Below are 7,259 nucleotides of genomic sequence, written 5' to 3' on the forward strand. Positions count from 1 at the left end.
CCAGAGGCAGCATCGATCGGCTTCAATTAGCAGCGGTAGTGAAGGAATCGATGGATCGGGTTCAGTTAACAGCCATCGATCGATCTCTCGGGTTCAGTAACGCGTAGCTTGCAGTGCAATCGCTCGGGTTCAGTTAGAGCCCAACGCCTCGCTCGGGTTCAGTTAGAGCCAACGCCTCGCACACACGCGCGTATGTGTATGAGAGAAACGCGCATCGCTCGGCCCCCGACCTCTCACCGTAACCGGGAACTCGCCAAAATTTTCCTCGCCCTCGCTTCTACCATGGTTTTTCTGTCATGGACAACCCAAGGAATGTCATGCAGCTGCATCTCCGGCCCGCCCAGGACGAAAAGCCCATTTTTTGTCATAGAAGTAGGAGCCCACCACATCTATGATGATACCGGGTTTTGTCACAATTATCGTCATAGAATTGTCATATGTATGACAGGAAAAAAAATCGTTCGGCCCAAAATGTCAGTCAATCGCATATGCAAAAAGATAGGTCTAATCATTTCAGCAAAGCGCTCAAAATCCTCATCATCCTTTTTCTTAGATGGTTTGGGAGGAAAAGGCATGGGTTTCTGAACCCAATATTCTCTTTCTTTACCATGTTTCCTAGCAACAAAGTCTCTCTTATCATAACGCTGATTCTTTGATTGTGGGTTATCAAGATCAATAGCAGGTTCATTTTCTACATCATTATTGTTACTAAGTTGAGCGTTCTCATGAGCATCATTATTAAAATTTTCATTAGGTTCATGTTCATTGCCAGATTGTGTTTCAGCATCAGACATAGAGATATCATTTGGATTATCAGGTGGTTCAGCAATAGGTTCACTAGAAGTTTGCACAGTTCTATCATTTTTCTTTTTCTTCTTTTTAGAAGAACTAGGTGCATCATTTTTATTTCTCTGAGAATCTTGCTCAATTCTCTTAGGGTGGCCTTCGGGATACAAAGGTTCTTGAGTCATTCTACCAGTTCTAGTAGCCACTTTAACAACATAATCATTTTTCTTACTATTCATTTCATCGAGCAATTCTTTTTGAGCCTTAAGTACTTGTTCTACTTGAGTGGTAACCATAGAAGCATGTTTGCTAACAAGTTTAAGTTCACCTTTAACATTAGCCATATAATCACCCAAGTGTCCAAGCATATTTGAATTGTATTTCAATTGTCTACCAAAGTAAGCATTAAAATCTTCTTGCTTAGCCATAAATCTATCAAACTCATCTAAGCATGGGCTAGCAATCTTAGTAGGAGGGATTTCAGCTTTATCATATCTATAGAGAGAATTTACCTTTACTACCTGTGTCAGGTTATCGAGGTCTGGAGGTTCTTGAATAGGTGGTGGATCAAGATCATATGTTTCTTCGACAGACGGTAAATTAAGGCCATGTATTTCTTCAATAGGAGGTAAATTCTTAACATCTTCAGCTTTAATACCTTTTTCTTTCATAGATTTCTTTGCCTCTTGCATATCTTCGGGACTGAGGAATAGAACATCTCTCTTCTTCGGAGTTGGTTTAGGAATAGGATCATTAATTGGAGCAGGAACTGGCTCAGGAGGTGCCCAATTATTTTCATTTGTCAACATATTATTCAATAAGATTTCAGCTTCATCCAGTGTTCTTTCCCTGAAAAGAGAACCAGCACAACTATCCAGGTAATCTCTGGAAGCATCAGTTAGTCCATTATAAAAGATATCAAGTATTTCATTTTTCTTAAGAGGATGATCAGGCAAAGCATTAAGTAACTTGAGAAGCCTCCCCCAAGCTTGTGGGAGACTCTCTTCTTTAATTTGCACAAAGTTGTATATTTCCTTTAAAGCAGCTTGTTTCTTATGAGCAGGGAAATACTTAGCACAGAAGTAATAGATCATATCCTAGGGACTACGCACAAAACCAGGATCAAGAGAATTAAACCATATCTTAGCATCACCCTTTAATGAGAACGGAAATATTTTGAGGATATAAAAGTAGCGGGATCTCTCATCATTAGTTAACAGGGTGGCTATATCATTTAATTTAGTAAGATGTGCCACAATAGTTTCAGATTCATAACCATGAAAAGGATCAGATTCAACCAAAGTAATTATATCAAGATCAACAGAGAATTCATAATCATTATCAGTAACACAGATAGGTGAAGTAGCAAAAGCAGGGTCAGGTTTCATCCTAGCATTTAGAGATTGCTTATTCCATTTAGCTAATAACCTTTTGAGTTCATATCTATCTTTGCAAGCTAAAATAGCTAAAGAAGCTTCTTGATAAAAAACATAACCCTCAGGAATAACAAGTGATTCTTCATCATCACTTTCATCAGTATTATCAGGTTCCATATTTTCAATATCTCTAGCCCTAGCAAGTTGTTCGTCAAGAAATTCACCAAGTGGCACAGTAGTATCAAGCATAGACGTAGTTTCATCATAAGTATCATGCATAGCAGAAGTAGCATCATCAATGACATGCGACATATCAGAACGAACAGCAGAAGCAGGTTTAGGTGTCGCAAGCTTACTCATAACAGAAGATGAATCAAGTGCAGAGCTAGATGGTAGTTCCTTACCTCCCCTCGTAGTTGAGGGATAAATTATTGTCTTAGCGCCTTTCAAGTTTTTCATAGTGTCCAGCAGATATAAATCCCAAGTGACTCAAAGAATAGAGCTATGCTCCCCGACAACGGCGCCAGAAATTAGTCTTGATAACCCACAAGTATATGGGATCGCAACAGCTTTCGATGGTAGAGTATTCAACCCAAATTTATTGATTCGATACAAGGGGAGCCAAAGAATATTCTCAAGTATTAGCAGCTGAGTTGTCAATTCGACCACACCTGGAAACTTAGTATCTGCACCAAAGTGTTTAGTAGCAAAGTAATATGATAGTGGTGGTAACGGTAACAAAAGAGTAATGAAAGCAAAGTAATATTTTTGGTATTTTGTAGTGGTTGTAACAATAGCAACATGAAAGTAAATAAGCGTAAACCAGTATATGGAAAGCTCATAGGCATCGGATTAGTGATGGATAATTATGCCGGATGTGGTTCATCATGTAACAGTCATAACATAGGGTGACACAGAACTAGCTCCAATTCATCAATGTAATGTAGGCATGTATTCCTAATATAGTCATACGTGCTTATGGAAAAGAACTTGCATGGCATATTTTGTCCTACCCTCCCGTGGCAGCGGGGTCCTAATGGAAACTAAGGCATATTAAGGCCTCCTTTTAATAGAGAACCGGAACAAAGTATTAGCACATAGTGAATACATGAACTCCTCAAACTATGGCCATCACCGGGAGTGGTCCTGATTATTGTCACTTCGGGGTTGCCGGATCACAACACATAATAGGTGACTATAGACTTGCAAGATAGGATCAAGAACTCACATATATTCATGAAAACATAATAGGTTCAGATCTTAAATCATGGCACTCGGGCCCTAGTGACAAGCATTAAGCATAGCAAAGTCATAGCAACATCAATGTCAGAACATAGTGGATACTAGGGATCAAACCCTAACAGAACTAACTCGATTACATGATAAATCTCATCCAACCCATCACCGTCCAGCAAGCCTATGATGGAATTACTCACGCACGACGGTGAGCATCATGAAATTAGTGATGGAGGATGGTTGATAATGACGATGACGACGAATCCCCCTCTCCGGAGCCCTGAACGGACTCCAGATCAGCCCTCCCAAGAGGTTTTAGGGCTTGGCGGCGGCTCCGTATCGTAAAACGCGATGGTTTCTTCTCTTCTATTTTTTCTCCTCGAAAGCAAATATATAGAGTTGGAGTTGGAGTTGGAAGGTCTCCAGGGGGCCCATGAGGTAGGGGGCGCGCCCCCCACCCTCGTGGACAGGGTGTGCGCCCCCTGGTCTTCATCTTTGGTTAGGATTTTTTATTATTTATTGTAAGATATTCCGTGGAGTTTCAGGTCATTCCGAGAACTTTTGTTTTCTGCACATAAAACAACATCATGGCAATTCTGCTGACTAAACAGCGTCAGTCCGGGTTAGTTCCATTCAAATCATACAAGTTAGAGTCCAAAACAAGGGCAAAAGTGTTTGGAAAAGTAGATACGACGGAGACGTATCATGCCATTCTACTCATCAATTAATCATTCCATGATTTGAGCATTCGCGTTCTCTAATCTGACCATGGTTGTCTGCTTGTATTCAAAGGGATCTATGGGTCCTTTCATGGATTAATGGTCGAGATATCACCAACTCTCTCTCAGTAATCCTGACGTTTTGGGCTTCTCTTTCAAAAAATTGCATGTCACACATGCGATGATTCTCTCTTCCCTTTATAAATTCACAGTCATGATAATATTTTCATTTAAGTACCCTTGCAGATAAGGAATTTTGATTCGTTCGTGGTCTCCATCCTACTTCATCTGGTCACATCCAAATCACATTCTTAGCAGTGGTGCAGATCATATCACGGGAGGAACCACTCTATGGTTGGATGCTTACGAGAGTGGTGATTGTTGGAAATATGCCCTAGAGGCAATAATAAATTAGTTATTATTATATTTCCTTGTTCATGATAATCGTTTATTATCCATGCTAGAATTGTATTGATAGGAAACTCAGATACATGTGTGGATACATAGACAACACCATGTCCCTAGTAAGCCTCTAGTTGACTAGCTCGTTGATCAATAGATGGTTACGGTTTCCTGACCATGGACATTGGATGTCATTGATAATGGGATCACATCATTAGGAGAATGATGTGATGGACAAAGACCCAATCCTAAGCCTAGCACAAGATCATGTAGTTCGTATGCTAAAGCTTTTCTAATGTCAAGTATCATTTCCTTAGACCATGAGATTGTGCAACTCCCGGATACCGTAGGAGTACTTTGGGTGTGCCAAACGTCACAACGTAACTGGGTGGCTATAAAGGTACACTACAGGTATCTCCGGAAGTGTCTGTTGGGTTGGCACGAATCGAGACTGGGATTTGTCACTCCGTGTAAACGGAGAGGTATCTCTGGGCCCACTCGGTAGGACATCATCATAATGTGCACAATGTGATCAAGGAGTTGATCACGGGATGATGTGTTACGAAACGAGTAAAGAGACTTGCCGGTAACGAGATTGAACAAGGTATCGAGATACCGACGATCGAATCTCGGGCAAGTATCGTACCGCTAGACAAAGGGAATTGTATACGGGATTGATTAAGTCCTTGACATCGTGGTTCATCCGATGAGATCATCGTGGAACATGTGGGAGCCAACATGGGTATCCAGATCGCGCTGATGGTTATTGACCGGAGAGTCATCTCGGTCATGTCTGCATGTCTCCCGAACCCGTAGGGTCTACACACTTAAGGTTCGGTGACGCTAGGGTTATAGAGATATTAGTATGCGGTAGCCCAAAAGTTGTTCGGAGTCCCGGATGAGATCCCGGACGTCATGAGGAGTTCCGGAATGGTCCGGAGGTAAAGATTTATATATGGGAAGTCTTGTTTTGGTCGCCGGAAAAGTTTCGCGCATTATCGGTATTGTACCGGGAGTGCCGAAAGGGGTCCGGGGGTCCACCAAAGGGGTCCACCTGCCCCGGGGGGCCACATGGGCTGTAGGGGTGTGCTCCTTGACCTATATGGGCCAAGGGCACCAGCCCCAAGAGGCCCATGCACCAAGAGATAAGGGAAAGAAAGAGTCCTAAAGGGGGAAGGCACCTCCTAGGTGCCTTGGGGAGGATGGACTCCTCCCTGGCCGCACCCTTCCTTGGAGGAAGGGCCAAGGCTGCCCCCCCCTCTCCCTTGGCCCTATATATAGTGGGGGGAAGGGAGGGTAGCCGCACCTAAGCCCTGGCGCCTCCCTCTCCCTCCCATGACACATCTCCCTCCTCCCGCAGCGCTTGGCGAAGCCCTGTTGGAATCCCACTACTTCCACCACCACGCCGTCGTGCTGCTGGATCTCCATCAACCTCTCCTCCCCCCTTGCTGGATCAAGAAGGAGGAGACGTCGCTGCTCCGTACGTGTGTTGAACGCGGAGGTGCCGTCCGTTCGGCGCTAGGATCATCGGTGATTTGGATCACGACGAGTACGACTCCATCAACCCCGTTCTCTTGAATGCTTCCGCGCGCGATCTACAAGGGTATGTAGATCCACTCCTCCCTCGTTGCTAGATGACTCCATAGATTGATCTTGGTGATACGTAGAAAATTTTGAATTATTGCTACGTTCACAACAGTGGCATCATGAGCTAGGTCTATGCGTAGTTTCTATGCACGAGTAGAACATAAAGTAGTTGTGGGCGTTGATTTTGTTCAATATGCTTACCGTTACTAGTCCAATCTTGTTTCGACGGTATTGTGGGTTGAAGCGGCCCAGACCGACCTTACACGTACTCTTACGTGAGACTGGTTCCACCGACTAACATGCACTAGTTGCATAAGGTGGCTATCGGGTGTCTGTTTCTCCCACTTTAGTCGGATCGGATTCGATGAAAAGGGTCCTTATGAAGGGTAAATAGCAATTGGCATATCATGTTATGGTCTTTGCGTAGGTAAGAAACGTTCTTGCTAGAAACCCATAGCAGCCACGTAAAACATGCAAACAACAATTAGAGGACGTCTAACTTGTTTTTGCAGGGTATGCTATGTGATGTGATATGGCCAAGAAGAATGTGATGAATGATATGTGATGTATGAGATTGATCATGTTCTTGTAATAGGAATCACGACTTGCATGTCGATGAGTATGACAACCGGCAGGAGCCATAGGAGTTGTCTTTATTTATTTATGACCTGCGTGTCAACATAAACGTCATGTAATTACTTTACTTTATTGCTGACCGTTAGCTATAGTAGTAGAAGTAATAGTTGGTGAGACAACTTCATGAAGACACGATGATGGAGATCATGATGATGGAGATCATGATGATGGAGATCATGGTGTCATGCCGGTGACGTTAATGATCATGGAGCCCCGAAGATGGAGATCAAAAGGAGCAATATGATATTGGCCATATCATGTCACTATTTGATTGCATATGATGTTTATCATGTTTATACATCTTATTTGCTTAGAACGACGGTAGTAAATAAGATGATCCCTCTTTAAAATTTCAAGAAAGTGTTTCCCCTAACTGTGCACCGTTGCGAAAGTTCGTCGTTTCGAAGCACCACGTGATGATCGGGTGTGATAGATTCTTACGTTCGAATGCAACGGGTGTTGACGAGCCTAGCATGTACAGACATGGCCTCGGAACACATGCAAAACACTTAGGTTG

This window comes from Triticum dicoccoides, chromosome 3A (assembly GCF_002162155.2).
Source record: "Triticum dicoccoides isolate Atlit2015 ecotype Zavitan chromosome 3A, WEW_v2.0, whole genome shotgun sequence".
Classification (NCBI taxonomy): Eukaryota; Viridiplantae; Streptophyta; class Magnoliopsida; order Poales; family Poaceae; genus Triticum; species Triticum dicoccoides.